General features: G+C 38.5%; 1 pseudogene; it reads left to right on the forward strand.

The window, feature by feature from the left end:
* Positions 1-15,632: 15,632 nt before the first annotated feature.
* On the forward strand, positions 15,633-18,974 carry LOC141814250 (glycolate oxidase 1-like; annotated as a pseudogene).
* Positions 18,975-19,098: the final 124 nt, after the last annotated feature.

Raw genomic sequence — 19,098 nt, forward strand, 5'->3', positions numbered from 1 at the left:
ACCATTAAGAGGATTATATAATCAATATGCTTTGGATTGGTTGCATCCAACAAAAATATATTTTTCAGATTTCTTCTCAAGTTTATGACGAAACGAAACTGAGGATTTATCAAAGTATATGTAATACCCCTAAACATTCTTAAGTGATTTATCGATGGTGTTCTGTCTCGCCATGCTTCATATGGTATTTGATTTAAAATATTTTTTGCTAGAGAAATATTCAGTAAGTAGATTGATGTGGCTACTGCTTCAGTTCAAAAAAGATTTGAAAGTCCTCTGATATTTAGCAAACTTTTAGTCATTTCTACAATTGTTTGATTTTTCCGTTCGACTATACCATTTTGCTCCGATATATAAGGTGTTGTCAACTCTCTATAGATACCATGTTCTTCACAAAAAAGATTAAATTTTTTAGATAAAAACTCACCTCCTTAATCTATATGAAGAGTCTTTATTAAAGAGCTCTTTTGATTTTCCACAAGCACCTTGAATTTTTTGAAATTCTCAAAAATCTTTGATTTATTTGCTAGAAAATAAACCCAACTCATTTGATTAAAATCATCAGTAAACGTCAAAAACTATTTACTTCCACCAAGAGATGTAGTTTTAATAGGCCTACATAAATTAACATAAATTAACTCAAGACATTCAGAAATTCTCTATGATTGTCCAATTAAAAGTTGTATTCCTTTAATGTTGAGATGCTCATATCTCAAGTATCATATCTTGGATTCATTATTTTCACTAACAATAAGAATTTGATTTTTCACATTAGAGATCTTAAGTGAAAATATATTATTTTTTATCATTGACACGTTAACAATAGACTATACTGAATCTTTGTCAGTCATAACACAATCTCCATTATCAAATAAAATTACATAGTCCATCATCAATTGTCCAATAATTAACAATCTATGTGTTAAATTAGAAACAACATAAATATTATAAAACAATTTCACTTTACCATTGCCAATCCCCAAGATAATAGTATTTTTGTCTTTAACTTGTATTTACTTATTATCTCCAAGTTTTACTAGCACTTTCTATGATTCATCAAGCTCTTTAAATAATAATTTATTGTTAGTCATGTGGTTTGAACATTCATTATCTAAAAATTACATATCATTTTGAATTTCATTAGAATTAGAATGAACCATAAATAACTTACTTTTTCGTTTCTTTTTTTCATATAATTTGCTTGTGAGTTATTTTTACAATTTGCCTTTATATATCTGATACGGTGGACATCCAGTGGTCCTACGTGGCGACAAAAGCCCTGATTAGGTCAAGAATAGAGGTGACGTGGAAAAGTAAGGTCAAAGGCCTAGTCTTAGTTAACCAAGGCGTTTGACCCATCCCATCATTACCAGCTTTGCTTGGCCTTTAGATTCTGGCTTGCTAGGGTCCAGTCAGATCGAATCTGTCCCCCAAGGGCTCAGCTCCTTGGTGCCTCAGTAGCCTTGGCGCCCAAGGGTTCAGCTCCTTGTACGGTTCAGCAACCTCTATTCCCAAGGGCTCAGCTCCCTGCATGGTTCAGTAGTCTTGGCGCCCAAGGGCTCAGCTCCCTGTACGGTTTAACAACCTCTATGCCCAAAGGCTCAGCTCCCTGTACGGTTCAACAACCTCTATTCCCAAGGGCTCAGCTCCCTGCATGGTTCAGCAGTCTTGGCGCTTAAGGGCTCAGCTCCCTGTACGGTTCAGCAACCTCTATGCCCAAGGGCTCAACTCCTTGTACGATTCAGCAACCTCTATGCCCAAGGGTTCAGCTCCTTGTGTGATTCAGTAGCCTTGGTGCCCAAGGGCTCAGCTCCCTATGCGGTTCAGTAGCCTTGGCGCCCAAGGGCTGAACTCTTTCTACAGCTTCTCGCTGTTCCAGGGCCCGATCTTATACCGGCCCCTTATCCCCGTTGCTCACGGGTTCAGAATTATATTAGCTCAGCAGGCCCAGTTTCCAAGGATTTAGCTCTTCTGTGAACTCAACAGTCTTAAGGGATCATCCTTTGATCTAACTAGTTCGTCCGACCATAATCGACCACTCCCTTAGCTCCGGCGCCTCACCCCTCTAGGTTCAGTTATGCAACCGACCCTTGAGTTGACTCAGGTTTCTTTAACTGTAGACGCGACCCCCTCTAATCATCCCCGGTGCTAAACAACAATAACACGTGCAATCCGAATTGGAAAAGCAAGGACGGTTACTAGGTTGTCAGGACTGGTGCCCTAGATCCTCGCCTGCTTCTTCTCACAGTGAAAAGGTAAGGGTAATTCGCATGGCTAAAACAGAAAGTGGTTATGAGGTGGCAGGTCCTGTCTCCTAGATGCCATCTTAAATGAACATCTGTCAGTAATTTACAGAGTTGGTCTACCTAATGACCGACAGTAGCTCACCTTGAGTGAAATACATGACTCCCTCTATGTGAGTATAAGAACTCCCCTTCAAATATGAAAACTCTCTCTCCAGACTTTGGCAATCACTACTATTCACTCTTCTTCTCTCTCTCGAATACTTACTGACTTGAGCGTCGGAGTAGCTTGCCGGGAATCTCCAGCACCCATCTAACTCTCTATTCAGCCCTTATTTGCAGATCTCAGCTTATAGAAGAGCGGAGGACAGTTGAGGTGGCATAATATTGACTGAGACTTCCTTGTTTGTTTTCCATAAACACATCCTTCACAAAAACCAAGAGTACTAATTTGCGGTAATCCAAAAACCATACTTTTTTGACTTAAAAGCTACATTCCTTTGATGTTGAGATGCCCATATCTCAAGTGCCACATCTTGGATTCATTATCTTTGCTAGCAATAAGAGCTTGGTTTTCCACATTAGATATTTTAAGTGAAAACATTTTATTTTATGTCATTTGCACGTTGACAATAGACTGCCCTGAATCTTTATCAGTAATAACACAAACTCCATTATCAAATAAAATTGCATATCCACCCATCATTAATTGTCCAACACTTAACAAACTATGTGTCAATTTAGGAACAAAATAAACATTGTAAAGCAATTTCACTTTACCATTGCTAGTCTCCATAACAATAGTGTATTTGCCTTCGACTTGTATTTGCTTATTATCTCCAAGTCTTACTAGCATCTTTCTGTGATTCATCAAGCTCTTTAAATAATGACTTATTGCAAGTCATATGGTTCGAACATCCACTATCCAAAAATCAAATATCATTTTGAACTTTATTAGAATTAAAATGAACCATAAATAACTTACTTTCTTCATTTCCTTCTTGCACATAATTTGCTTGTGAGTCATTTTTGCAATTTGCCTTTATATGCCCAAATCTTTTACAACCATAACATTGAACAGAATTTTTGTTCCATTTTTTATCCCTGTTGAATTGTCTCTCTTGTCTATCAAAATGACTTCTTCCTCTGCCACGTCCTCTACCATGAAAACCTCCTCTTCCACGACCTCTGCTAGCGAAGTCTTTTTTTTTCTATCTCCCCCTTCACTTGAGAAGCTTGAAATGTCTTTTCTTCATTCTTCTCAACTGATCTATTTCGCCTTGCCTCATGAGCTTGCAAAGAATCCATTAGTTTATCAAAAGAGAAAATAGAAAGATCTTTAATCTCCTCAATCGAGGTTACTATGTAATCATATTTAGGAGTCAAACTTCGCAAAACTTTAGAAATAATAATTGCATCAGTGATATTTTCTCCATAAGATCTCATTTGACTGACAATTAAAATTACTCTAGATAAAAAAAATCATGTAAAGTTTCATTACCCTTTCATAAGTAAAACCTTAAACTCACTTCTGAGAGTTTAGAGTTTGACTGCTATCACTCTAGAGGAGTCTTGAAATTCTTTCTGCAGTATTTTCCATGCTTCTTTTGAAAATAAGGCAGTTGTAATTCTGGAGAAAATCGTCTCATATACTGCTTGTTGAAGGATGAACAATGCTTTTGAATCTTTCTTTCTGTTCTCCTTTAATCGACTTTCATCAGCATTCTCATCGTCAAAATCTTTCTCTACTAAATTTCAAAGATTTTGAGATCTAAATAGAGTCTTTATTTTGATACTCTAAAATTTGTAGCACTCTCCTTTGAAAATAGGATGAGGGGTTGAGAAACTCCATTAATTGTCATTGCAAGCAAACTAGGACACGTCAAATCCGTGCTCTGATACCACTGTTGGATAATTAAGAAGGAAGATAATAAAAGGTAAACAATAAATAAGGGGAACACAAAATAATTTTCAATAATATCATTCATAAACATGTAACCTATTTATAAGATACTTATGTTGGTGTAGTTTGCATTAACGATCAACTTAGGTTTTGATGTATGATAAAGTGGTTAAAGTTAGGTTGTTGTTGTTTCTGACCTCTTTAACCAAGTGTGCAGCGTCGAAAGACTTAGAACCAGACACCAGGCTGAAGTCCAGGGTGGTTGAGCCCTGGTAGGAAGTCCAGTTGGGTCTGCGGAGCCTGACAACTAGCTGAAGACCAAGTTGGTTGAGACTTGACAGAAAGACCAGGATGGTTGAGCCTTGGCAGGAAGTCCTAGTGGGTTGAGAAGGTAAAGTAGAGCTGCATGAGGTAAGTGAGGTAAGTCACTGGAGGAGCGAACCAGTGAGGATGAGTCCAATTTTGAACTTTAGGTGCAGTCCAGTCTAAACCCATTTGGGTGATCTAAACTGAGGCCTGGTTAGATCCTGGTCTGGGGGACAGGATATAATTAACTTTGAATTTTATCTTAGTCCAAATAAATTATGTTATCTTTGTTTTGTAGGATTTACTGGACTAACATGATTTTACAGGAGTCTTTTTGCAAAATTACTCCTCATTATCTTTATTTTGCTAAATCTAAATTTATTAAATGATAAAATTATTCCTATAATAAATATTTAAGGAGGATAAAATTTCTTATAAAAATAATATATATATATATATTATTTGAATTATACTTTAATCCTGGATAAGATAAACTGTAAGGCGTGGATCAAGTTTTACGTTTTTTTAAATATTTACAGATCTAGATAAACTCAACAATGCCTATATAAAGCTTCGGTCAGTGCATGAAATGATACAACTTTGACCAACGCCCTCCTTCTGCGGCAGCCCAAGCTTCGACACGACCACGTTCAACTTCTGTCGAAAGATCATCCCCAATATCTGAGTTCGTTCAGATTTTTCTATTGTTGGGTAACGAAGAAATTTACTTTTCTGCACTTATTTTTTGGAAGTGTGGGGTTGTCACACTTCCTATTCTTTGTATTCGAATCTCTCAACCGGGGGTTTTCGCCAGTCGAGGATTATAGTGGATTGCCCAACGCAAAGGTTCAAGGAACCTGGGCCTTCGAGTAGGAGTCGTTGAAGGCTCCGAACGAAGTAAAATCGTTCTGTGTTCTGCATTTCCCGCTTCGTATTTCTTATTTTTCACTGCACGCTTTTCAAAGCTCAAATTATCTAACTTTGGTTTTAAACGAACAATTTTTTAAAAAACAGGTGATTCACCCCCCCCCCCCCCCCCCTCTCACGTGCACTCGATCCTACAACTTACATAACTCGAATAAACCACTAACTCAACTAATGAAGATACATTGAACGTAGACACTTTTTTTTAATCACTAAATACCACTACTACCACTCATTGCCACATCATTAATCCATTAACTCCATTACTAATTTTGGATCAATTATCAACAAACTCACTACCAGGAATCGTCCCAATGGTGAAGAAGCGGAAGGTGTGCTACTTCTACGACCCATAGATCGAGAATTATTACTACAGGCAGGGGCACCCGATAAAGCTGCACCGGGTGCGGATAACCAACACACTGCTCTCTTAGTACAGTTTGCTCGGCCACATGTAGGTGTTGAAGCCTAACCCTGTCCACAAGCGTGACCTCTGCAGCTTCCACACCGACGACTACATTGCTTTCCTCCACTCCATCACCACCGAGATTCGGCAGGGGCAGATCCGTGCCCTCTTGCTTTTCAATGTCAGCAAGGAATGCCCCATTTTTGACAACCTTTACTCCTACTGTCAGGCCTACATTGGCGGTTCCATTGGAGGTGTCGTCAAGCTCAATCATGGGCACAACATTGCCATCAACTGGGTCGGCAACTGTCACCATACCAAGAAGTGCCAGGCTTTTGGTTTCTACTACGTCAATGATATCGTGCTCGCCATCCTCGAACCCCTCTAGAGTCATAAGGTGCACCCATTCTTTTATGGGCTCCTTGGTTTTCTTTTCTTGGGTTCTTAATTTTTCAGACGCTTGGTTTCTTTTACAATTTTAGGATTTTGCTTTTAGTTTGATTATAAGAAAGACAATCTTTATTGACGGTAAATTGTTGGGTTAAATCAAATTCAAAAATCAAATTATAAATTGATTTCAAATGTCTCTTCTACTTCTACAAGAAGCAAAGTCCAATTTCATCTCAATACCTTTTCATGGATTTATTAGTTAATGCATTTAATGATTTTAATGTCTTATTAATTTTCATGTCATCCAAAACTCTATAAATATGGATGAAATGTTAAATTTGCAACAAGTGTGAGAGTTGTAGCAACAAGAAGTCTAATACAAAGAAATTTTATTTGCTTCATAAGTCTTCTCTTTGTCCTTAAATTTCTTGTTCCTACTTTTTATTCCTTCAATTTGGTATCAGAGCATGGCCAACAATCTCGTTGTACCTCGATTCAATGGTGAAAATTTTGATTATTGGAGCACTCTCATGAAGTTATGTCTTGAATCACAAGACTTATGGAGTGTTATTGAAGAAGGAGTACCAGAGGAGGAAGATCAATTAACCGAGGCATAAAAAAATATTTTGAAGACCAAGAAGCAAAAGGATAGAAAAGCTCTTTTTCAAATTTATCAAGCCCTTGAAATTTCAGTTTATGAAAGGATCTCAAAAGCACCAAGTGCTCAAAGAGCATGGGAGATTCTACAAACAACTTATTCCGGTCAAGACCAAGTGAAAAAGGTACGCTTACAATCTCTACGAGCAGATTTTGAAAAATTAGAGATGAAAGACAATGAAAAAGTTTCAGAGTACTTCACACGAACCAGTTCTATTGTGAATCAAATGACATCAAATGGAGAAATCATGGAGACCCAAAGGGTGGTGGAGAAAATCCTACGAAGCCTATCAACCAAATTTGATCATGTGGTAGTCGCTATTGAAGAATCACAAGATCTTTCACTAATGTCCTTGGAAAGTTTGCAAGGAAGATTGGAAGCTCATGAGGTTAGAATCCTTCAACGAAGTCCTCTTATTTCTCCTTCAAATCAAGCGTTGAAATCCCAGTTCACATCCACGGGAGGCCGTGGTTCATATCGTGGACGTGGAAGAGGTCGAAATCAAAGAAGAGGTGGAAGATTCTCTTACCAGCAATCACGAGAAAATGGGAATGAAGAATCTCAAAAGGAGGAGAAACAATTTTCTTACAATTTTCAAAGAGGAAGAGGACGTGGCAATTACAAAGGTACAAAACCTTATATTGAATGTCATTATTGTCATAAGCCAGGACATAGAATAAATGATTGTTGGGAGAAATATCCAGAGAAAAAATGTGAAGCTGGCTTAGTACACGAAAATGAACTTCAAAATTCTGAAACTTTATTGATTGCTAGTGATGGAAATATTGAAAATATTTGGTACTTGGATAGCGGTGCAAGTCGGCATATGACTGGTAATAAAAGTTTATTTTCAACCCTAGTAGAAGCTAACCATGGGCAGGTAACTATTGGAGATGCTAAGTCCTACAAAATTGAAGGAGTAGGAGAAATCTCTTTCAAAACAAAGTCTGAAAAAATTGACAAAATGTCTGAGGTATTTTATGTTCCTGGTTTACAGAGTAATCTACTTAGTGTTGGTCATTTATTGAGAAAGGGTTTTGATATTCATTTTGCTGATAAGTATTGCACCATGAAGAAGAAAAATCAGTATGTGGCAAAGATCAGTTTGGGCTCAAATAATTTATTTCCTCTCAAACTTGATATTATAAATGCTGCTTGTTATCTTACTGCTAATGAAGAAATTTCCAAGTTGTGGCATGACAGATTTGGGCACCTAAATTTTCAGAGCTTGAAGGAGTTAGCAAGCAAAAATATTGTTCATGGACTTCCTAAAATTGATGGGATAAGTGAAGTCTGTGAAGCATGTCAGCTTGGAAAGCAACATCGAGAGGCATTCCCATCTAAATCTAAGTGGGAATCACATTCACCATTGGAACTTGTGCATACAGATCTTTGTGGACCCATGCGTGTACCATCTCTTGGAGGTAATTTATACTTCATATTATTTGTTGATGATTACACCAGGAAAACTTGGATATATTTTGTCAAAGAAAAGTCAGAAGCTCTCTCTTGCTTTAAAGTCTTCAAAAGTCAAGTGGAAAATTTTTTTGGCTATCAAATAAAAAATCTGAGAAGTGATCGAGGAGGTGAATTTCTATCTTCTTTATTTGAAGAATTTTGTCAAAACCATGGAATTAGACATGAATTGACAGCTCGGTATACGCCACAACAAAATGGTGTCGCGGAAAGAAAAAATAGGACAATCATGGACATGGTCAGATGCATGTTGAAGAAGAAAAATTTACTAGCTGAATTCTGGGCTGAAGCAACTTCTTGTGCCGTCTACCTAATCAACAGATCACCGACAAAAAGGTTACAGACACTACAAAAAAAACTGCATTCTGCGATGAATTTTGCGACGAATTTCTTTAAAAAATTCGTTGCAAAACTGGTTTGCGACGAATTTGGCGACGAATTTAAATTCGTCGCAATTAGGTCATCGCAAAATGCTCCGACGAAAAATCCAATTTCGTCGCACAATTCTGCAACGAATTTTTAAATTCGTCGCAGAATTCGTCGCCAATTGGCGACGATTTTGAATTCGTCGCCAATTGGCGACGATTTTATTCGTCGCCAATTGGCGACGAATATAAATTCGTTGCCAATTGGCGACGAATTTTATTGGCGACGTCGCCAATTGGCGACGAACTTATTCGTCGCCAATTGGCGACGAATATAAATTCGTTGCCAATTGGCGACGAATTTTATTCGTCGCCAATTGGCGACGATTTTGGTTTGTCGCCAATTGGCAACGAATTTTATTAGTCGCCAATTGGCAACGAATATAAATTCGTCGCCAATTGGCGACGAATTCTGCGACGAATTTGAAAATTTGTCGCAAAACTTAACTTACGATAGAATTGCGACGAGCCTATTTTCGTCGCAAAATTCGTTGCAAATTTGCGACGAAAATGATTTTCGTTGCAAATTTCATCGCCGAGTAAAAATTTTTTTCTAATGCTCATTTTATTTATTGGTTATCCTGTATATACATTTACATATCGATCCAATCAAATCGATTTATAACATACAAACCTGTCATATACAATCCATAACAACATATATAAACATCCATATATAACAACACATAAATAACAAACAATACATATCAACATCCATACAAAAATACAATTCATACAAAGATCCATATCAAAATCCATAATGCATGCATCCAAATGATACAATCCATACAAAGATCCACAATAGACATGTGTATATGTCTATTAGTCTAGCTAACATGATATACAATCATAACAATCCAGTAAATCCATACAAAGTACTGATATAAATATATCGGAAGACGAAGAAAAGAAAGCATGAAACATCATGGGCATGTGTGCTCTCCGAAGACTCTACATCCTGGAGAAGGGATTGCACCTGAAGGTGAGGGGGCTGCACCTGAAGGAGTGGGACCTGCATCACCATGACTACTGCTACTGCGTCGACCACGTCGCGACGCGGCTAAGTTGATTAACACTCTTATGATTCTGAAAGTCAAATTAATGTTAGGATAAAAGAAGTCATTTACTAATCCAAGAAAGGAAAACGGAATTACTGCAACAATTACAAGATTAAAGGTTTGTAACATAACAATACTAGACAACAATTTATGGATAGTCTAAATAATTCAAACTATATTATAATAATAAAATTTTACGATTAAAATCTAAACAATTATATTATAATAAAATTCTAAAAAAATCTAATACACTACTATACATACCTCAAGCCGGAAGAAGATAATTTGTTTCGTTACTTAAAATGTAAACCTGCACAAACAAAATTACAAAATTAATCAACACTACTATTAAATATAAATAAATAAATCATAAAAATCATAATTAAATTTAATGAATTGGCCACCACGGCCATCGGAGGAAGCAGCTACCGCACGGCCACCACCCGGCACGCCAGCAGCCACTCGCGGCCACCAGCCGCGGGCAGCGGATGGCCGGCGAACACCAGCGGCCAGCAGCTACTGCCCACCGGCGCCGCCAACAACAGATGGCCACCGGCCACCGCCGCCGCCCACCTCAGCAGGCGACAACCGCCGGTGCCACCAGCTGGCGGCCAGCAGCCCCACACCGCGGGCAGCCCCACCCCGCGGCCAGCCCCACCCCGCGGCCACCAGCCCCACCCCGCCACCAGCCCCACCCCGCGCCCAGCCCCACCCCGCGGCCAGCCCCAGCCCCACCCCGGCGGCCAGCCCCACCCGCGGCCCCAGCCCCACCCCGCGACCACCAGCCCCACCCCGCGCCCAGCCCCACCCCGCGGCCACCAGCCCCACCCCGGCGACCACCAGGCCCACCCGGCGCCCACCAGCCGCTGGCGCCACCAGCCAGCTGGCCACGAGGGCGGCCGGCAACCCGCGGGCTTCGGCAAGAAGGAGAGGCGACGAAAAGAAAAACGGAATAAATCTTACCGGCGAAGGAGAGGCGGCGCCACCAGCGTTTCGGAGAGAAGGACAGGCGGCGGGCAGCTAGGGCTTCGGCGAGGACAGGCGGCGGAGGGCTTCGGCAGCTAGGGCAGAAGGCAAATCGCGAAGAAAAGAAAAGGGGATCGGGCGGAATGGTTAAGTTAGGGTATTTGGCGACGAAAACTAGTTCGTCGCCAAATTCGTCGCAAATTTGGCGACGAATTAAACGTTTCGTCGCCAAATTGGCGACGAATTAAATTTTTCGTCGCCAAATTGGCGACGAAATAATCTTTTCGTCGCCAATTGAAAAAATTTGGGGAAAATTTTCTCCCGGGCAAAAATTTCGGGAAAATTTTTGCAACGAAAGTTTTTTCGTCGCAGATTTCTTAATCGATCGGATGATCGATTAAAGCTCAAAATAATCGATCAAATGATCGATTAAATGACGTAAATGCATTTCTCAATAAAGCGTGGCCTCTAATCGATCAAGAAATCGATTACCTAGGCCCGTAATCGATCAACCGATCGATTACGGTGGGTTCTGTGAAATCGAGATTTCACAGAATGTTTGGTAATCGATTCGGCGATCGATTAAAGATTTGCAACGAAAATGATTTTCGTCGCAGATTTGCGACGAATAGATTCGTCGCAGATCTGCGACGAAAATCATTTTCGTTGAATTTGGCAACGAATTTATTTTCGTCGAGCGACGAATTTGGCAACGAATTTATTTTCGTCGCCAATTACGACGTTTTTCACAGAATGTTTAATCGATCAAATGATCGATTAAATATCATAAATTCGTACCTAAGTCCGTAATCGATCGAGCGATCGATTACGGTGGGTTCTGTGGGATATCTCGTTTTTCACAGAATGTTTGGTAATCGATTCGAAGATCGATTAAAGATTTGCAACGAAAATGATTTTCGTCGCAGATTTGCGACGAAACTGGTTCGTCGCAGATCTGCGACGAAAATCATTTTCGTTGCCAATTGGCGACGAATTTGGCAACGAATTTATTTTCGTCGCCATCTTTACTATCATCCGCTTCATATTCAACCCACAAATTTGGCAACGAATTTATTTTCGTCGCCTATTTCATATTCAACCCACAAACGCAATTTATTACAAATCTTGATTATTATCTCCTTTACCATTAGAGTATATATCGTTCAGTATACAACCAGTTAGAAACTTTATTTATTAATTATTTACGAAAAATGATTAAGAAAAGATAACACAATTCATCTGGTGTCCATTTCTTAACTATCTTGTCAAATGAAAGAAGGAGCTGAAATGCGAAATTTGGTAATGTTATTCTATTTTTTAAAAATATTTTAATTTATTTGACAACGTTGTTATGATGTCTTTATAATGGGATAGTTACAAAATATAAGAGAATTCATTTTGACCACAAAAAATGGGGGGTAATTTTTAGTCAAATTAGCAACGAATATAATTTTCGTTGCTAAAGTCGTTGCTAATCTGCAACGAACTAAATTTCGTCGCAAATTCTAAATTCAGCAACGAATGAGTTTTTCGTTGCTAAATTTGTCGCAAATTCAGCAACGAATGAGTTTTTCGTTGCTAAATTTGTCGCAAACTTGACTATACATTTCTCCGTCTATCGTTATAACATGATAAGTCTTCAAAACAGTTTCTGAGTTATGGTCATCATTCAATCCAAACATCCGCGAAATCTCTTGAAATCGATTCATATCAAAAAATAGCTTCACAATAAACAAACATAATCTATAAATAGGATTGAAGCTTTTGGAGATCTGAATCCAAGATTAGTATACAACCATTCTTTTCCTATATCGGCCTAAAATAAATATTAAAACCATGTATGAATATAATTCTCATTTCAACGAACTGCCTACTACATGAAAGGCAACGAAAAAATATAAAGAAATGCATTTTGGCGATCAACAGGATATTTATCTTAAATTGTCGACATTTTAGCGACGAATTTGGCAACGAAAATCATTTTCGTCGCAATCTGCAACGAAAATGAAGTTCGTCGCAAATTGGCGACGAAATTATTCGTCGCAATTTGGCGACAAACAATATTTTCGTTGCCAATTAGCAACGAACTACAGTTTCGTTGCCAATTGGCAACGAATTTTGCGACGAAAATTAATTCGTCGCCAACTTGACTATACAATTTTCACACCATCGTTAAAACATGATAAGTCTTCAAAACAGTTTCGAATTTATGGTCATCATTCACTCTAAACATCCGTGAAATCACCAGAAATCGATTCATATCCAGAAATAACTTCACAATAAACAAACATAATCTATAAATAGGATTGAAGCTTTTGAAGATCTGAATCCAAGATTAGTATGCAACCATTCTTTTCCTATATCGGCCAAAATAAATATTAAAAACCATATATGGATATAATTCTCACGTCGACGAACTGCCTACAACATGAAAGATATTGAAAAAAGCTAAAAAAAATATATTTTCGCGATGAAGAGGGCATTTATCTTACAAATTGTCGACATTTTGGCAACGAATTTATTTTTCGTCGCCAAATTCGTTGCTAATTGGCAACGAAAATTTTTTTCGTCGCAAATCTGCAACGAAAATGTTACTTCGTCGCCAAATAGCGACGAATTTGGCGACGAAAATGTATTCGTCGCCAAATGTCGACTAAGCTACCCAATCATGTTTAAAATGCATTTTCCACTATTTTTTAACGAATCTTGGCTATCATCTCCTTTACTAATAGCGTATATTCCGTTCAGTATATAACCAGTTAGATTTCCTTTCTTATATAGCAAAATAGGCTACGATGTGTCAATACATCATTCCTTGGATTATAGCACTCGACTGACCCCAACCTATTCAGAAAAAATAATTAATAAAATCTGGTACGACATTGTAAAAGAAAAAGGTTGTCCATGTGTGTATGTGTTATTCCATTAAATATCAGTTATAAATTAAGATATATATTGCGGTTCATAATGAACGGGAAGGTGGGAAAAAATAGTCAAATTTCGCGACGAACTTAGTTTCGTCGCTAAAATCGTCGCCAATCGGCGACGAATTAATTTTCGTCGCCGATTGGCGACGAATTACTTTTCGTCGCCTGATTGGCGACGAACAAATTCGTCGCCAATTGGCGACGATTATTTTTCGTCGCCGATTGGCGACGAACTATGATTCGTCGCCAATCGGCGACGAATTTGTTCGTCGCCAATCGGCGACGAAAAATAATCGTCGCTGATTGGCGACGAATTTTTGATTCGTCGCTAATTTATTATATTTTGCGACGAAAAATTTTTTGTCGCCAATCTGCAACGAACTTTTTATTCGTTGGAAATATTGCGACGAATTTTGCAACGAAAATAATTTTTGCAACGAATTTTACGACGAAATTATTTCGTTGCTATTTTGGCAACGAATTATTTTTCGTTGCTAATTTCGACACAAATTTGCAACGAATATTTGTTTCGTTGCAAAATTAGTTGCAAATTTGCAACGAATTTTTTTTGTTGCAAAATTTCGTTGCTAAAACAGTGTTTTTTTGTAGTGCTTTTGAGAATACTCTTTATATCAAAAACTCTGAAGGTGATATTATGCTTGTGAGTCTCTATGTGGATAACCTTATTTTTACTGAAAATAATATAAGGATATTGACAGATTTTAAGAACTCTATGATGAGTGAGTTCGAAATGACAGATTTGGATGAGCTGCATCATTTTCTGGGCATTAATGTCCAACAATCAGGAGAAGGAATTTTTATCTCTCAAGAACACTATGCAGCTCAAATTCTTAAGAGGTTCAAGATGGAAAATGCAAATCCAGTATCAACACCGTGCATCATGGGTTTGAAGCTAAGTAAGATTGGTGAAGGAAAGATGGTGAATCCAACTATATTTCGAAGCCTAGTTGGGAACTTGATGTATCTCACTGCCACTAGACCTGACATTATGTATACAGTAAGTTTGATTAGCAAGTTTATGGAGAAACCTTATTCAAATCATTGGGAAGCGGCAAAAAGGGTTCTTCGATATGTTAAAGAAACTATTAATTATGGCATCTTCTATAAATCACATGTTCCTATCAAACTTGTTGGCTATACAGATAGTGATCTTGGAGGAAGTATTGATGATTCTCGAAGTACGTCTGGTTATATTTTCAACCTTAGCAGTGGAGCGATCTCTTGGTGTTCAAAGAAGCAACCAATTGTAGCACTCTCAACTACCGAAGCTGAATACATGGCAGCTTCTTCAGCTGGGTGTCAAACTTTATGGTTACAAGGAATTCATGAAAGTCTCAAATGCAAGCAACATGATCCAACAATATTATATTGTGATAACCGTTCTACAATTTCTGTATCAAAGGATTCAGTATTGCATGGAAGAACGAAGCACATTCGTCTGCGATTTCATTTCCTAAGAGAACTTGTTAATGAAGGTGAAATTTACTTAGAGCATTGTCCAACCAATGAACAACTTGCTGATATTTTTACAAAGCCGCTTGGAATATCTACATTTTCAAAGAATCTTGAAGCTCTAGGAGTAAAAAGTACATTTGGTTTACGGGAGGCACTAGGAGTAAGAAGTACATTTGGTTTACGGGAGGCATTGTTGGATTAAACCAAATCCCAATAATCAAATTACAAGTTGAATGCCTCTTCTCTTCTACAAGAAGCCAAATTTAAATTTACCTCAAGCACCTCTTCATGGATTCATATACCTTTTCATAAATTCATGCATTAATGTTTTTTTCATATCATCCAAAATCCTATAAATATGGATGAGATGTGAGAGTTGTAACAAATGTGAGAGCTTTTCATATCATCCAAAACCCCATAACATGTCTTCATGCAGCCCGTGTTCTCCCTCCTGCAAACCAACAAACGCATCACCGTCTAACATCCCCAACCCGTGTATTTACTAAGCTCCACTCCACACCCTCTCAATGTTTCATTTCTCCCGCTGTCGGCAAGCAAGGTAATTAGTTTCTCTCTTCTCTCTCTCTCGCTTTCTTTCTTTCTTCGTATTATCTTTCTTTGCTTGTAAGAGGGTTGTGGAGGGTGTAGACTGTAAAGCCATGAGCATGGAGATCACCAACGTGATGGAGTATGAGGCCATCGCCAAGCAGAAGCTGCCCAAGATGGTGTTCGATTTCTTTGCCTCGGGCGCCGAAGACCAATGGACCTTGAAGGAGAACAGAGAAGCTTTCTCGAGGATTTTGTAAGCAATCTCTTAACTATCTTCTTTTTTTTCTTCTTCTTCTTCATGTTGTTTCTCTTTTGTTTTCAGTTACTGGTTTTACTTGTTTCTGTTCTCTTTGTTGTCATCTGTGAATACGTTTTACTGGTTAGAGAAGAAAACAGATCAAATTAAAGTTTTGCACTGGCAAACATGAAAGTCTTTTGATTTTAAACATTTATAAATTTCAAGGAATCTGCATGTCCTGAACACATCCACTTGCATGAACGTATTGTCCACTGTATTTGAATTTATGCTTGTGTTGTATTTTTTTTAAATAACAGTTTGTCTGACAAATCGATTTTAGGCAAGTAACAAGTTCTTTCTCTTCCTTGTCTCTGGTGAGAAATTTCTCTCTTCTTCTTAATATTGGTGAGAAATTTCTCTCTTCTTCTTAATATTCTTGTGTTTGTTGAGATTAATAGGGATTTAAAGTATAGAATCATAACAAGCATTGTTTAAGTTGATGGACGCGTGATGTTCGATTGTAAAACAGATTTCGCCCTCGCATTCTCATCGACGTCTCAAAGATCGACATGACAACCACTGTATTAGGATTTAAGATATCAATGCCGATTATGGTTGCTCCCACTGCCATGCAGAAGATGGCCCATCCGGATGGTGAGATTTTAGTTGAGAATCATTGATGAACTTGCTATTAATTTTCAAGTTGATTGGCCATGGCTGATTCAAAGTTTATGTTACTGTTTTTGCAACATAACAGGAGAAAATGCAACTGCAAGAGCAGCATCAGCCGCCGGCACCATAATGGTTTGTCCTTTTTTCCTTTGCAACCCATAACTCATCAAGCCAAAAGAAACATTCTTGATGAGCTTAGAGAAGAAAAACTAAAATGGTAGCTATTTCTTTTGCCTTTTTGCAAGTGAAATACAATAAGCTCAGTCATTTTAATGTTTGTGTTCTAGATACTCTCATGTGGGGCTACTTCCAGCGTGGAAGAGGTTGCCTCGACAGGGCCAGGAATTCGATTCTTCCAGCTCTATGTAAACTATATATGTCTCCTTGACTGATCTGTAACTTCTCATGTTTTCAGCTTATTTCATTGTGTTATCACGTGTCAGGTCTACAGAGACAGAAATGTAGTTGAACAACTTGTGAGAAGAGCAGAAAGAGCTGGGTTCAAGGCCATAGCCCTCACTGTTGATACTCCAAGACTAGGCCGAAGGGAAGCTAATATCAAGAACAGGCACAATTTCTAATATCAATTCAGAGTTCTTATTCAGTTTACAAAGTTAACAAACATTCTTAATGTAATACTTAAATTGCAGATTCGTCCTGCCGCCAATGTTTCTCACCTTGAGAAACTCAGAGGGCTTGGACCTTGGGAAGATGGATCAGGTGACTCTTACAAGTTATAATCCTGTGTTCTTGGAAGAGTTTGATATCCATATTTCTTGTCCACAATGTCTCTAGTTGACCTGCAGGCTAATGACTCTGGTCTTGCCTCATATGTTGATGGCCAACGTGACAGAACATTAAGCTGGAAGGTATGCTACTTCTCAGGATGCTTCTGAAACTATAGAGTTATGAGTGCTCCTTAAAAGCATGATTGAAGCTTATGCGAATTCTAGCTAAATATTTCTCTCAACTGATACTGATATATACTTGAGAACTATTTAAAGGATGTGAAGTGGTTGCAAACTATCACTACACTGCCAATCCTAGTGAAAGGAATTCTCACTGCAGAGGACAGTAAGCATTCTGATTCTAGATCCTCTCTGTTTATTTAGGTTGGATATTGCTCAGACATGTTTCCATTTTTTCACTTCCAACATGCAGCAACGTTGGCCATTCAATCTGGTGCAGCTGGTATTATTGTATCCAACCATGGAGCTCGTCAGCTCGACTACGTTCCAGCTACCATCACTGCTTTGGAAGAGGTATCTCTCTTAATTTCTCCCTTTGTATCTGATACTGCTACCAAATTTCATCTGCTAAAACATTCTTGAAGTGGAACTTGTAGGGGTGGGAAAAAATAGCGAATTTTCGGTATACCGCACATACCATACTGATATTTACCGTACATACCGAAAATTTCGGTATACCGAAAATTTCGGTACGGTATAGTACCGTACCGAATTTTTCGGTATCGGTATCGGTATGAAATTATTATTTTTCGGTATTTCGGTATATACCGAAACACCTATTATATATTCTCTTATAAATTATTTATTATTTTTAAAATTGATATTGGGTACGGTATTTCGGTATGATCGGTATACCGAACATTTTTATACGATCGGTATGATCAGTATGATCGGTCGGTTGATCGGTATTTCGGTATGATCGGTATGATCGGTATACCGAACATTTTGATCGGTATGCATTTTATACTATACTGAAAATTCGGTATACCGAATTTTCGGTATACCGAAATTCCGGTATACCGAATTTTTGGTATGGTAACGGTATAGGTTTTTTTTATGTCGAAATTTTCGGTATGGTATACGGTATCGTATGTAAAATTCGGTATACCGTACCGACCCAGCCCTAGGAACTTGGTTTACTGATACTGTCTGTAATGGTGTCAAATTTAGGTTGTGAAAGCTGCAGAAGGGCGAGTTCCAGTCTTTTTGGACGGCGGAGTTCGCCGTGGAACCGATGTCTTCAAGGCCTTAGCTTTGGGGGCTTCTGGAGTTTTTGTAAGTAGAAGATGGCCACTAGATAATTACTGCATAAAACTGCATGTCTTCAGGTTTCATCTACATATAATATGATATGTGATTTCAAATCTCTTGAACTATCTTTCTTGTAATCTAACAACTAGATTGGGAGGCCAGTGGTGTTTTCTCTGGCTGCTGAAGGTGAGGGTGTTTTCTCTGGCTGCTGAAGGTGAGGCTGGAGTAAGGAAAGTTCTGCAGATGCTTCGCGACGAATTCGAACTCACCATGGCATTAAGTGGTTGCACCTCACTCAAGGAAATCACACGCAACCACGTTGTGACTGAAGCAGACAGTGGTCGTCCCTTCCCCAGATTATGAACGGTTTAGAAGACAGAGAGACCTGTCTCTCTATGAACTCATGAGTGTAGATGAACCATATTGGGATGGTTTAAAGAAACACGTGGCAAAGTCCTCCATTTGAAATATTTGACTAAGT

This window comes from Curcuma longa, chromosome 21, assembly GCF_044706935.1.
Source record: "Curcuma longa cultivar G26 ecotype Majalengka, Jawa Barat chromosome 21, ITB_CL_G26_1.1, whole genome shotgun sequence".
Classification (NCBI taxonomy): Eukaryota; Viridiplantae; Streptophyta; class Magnoliopsida; order Zingiberales; family Zingiberaceae; genus Curcuma; species Curcuma longa.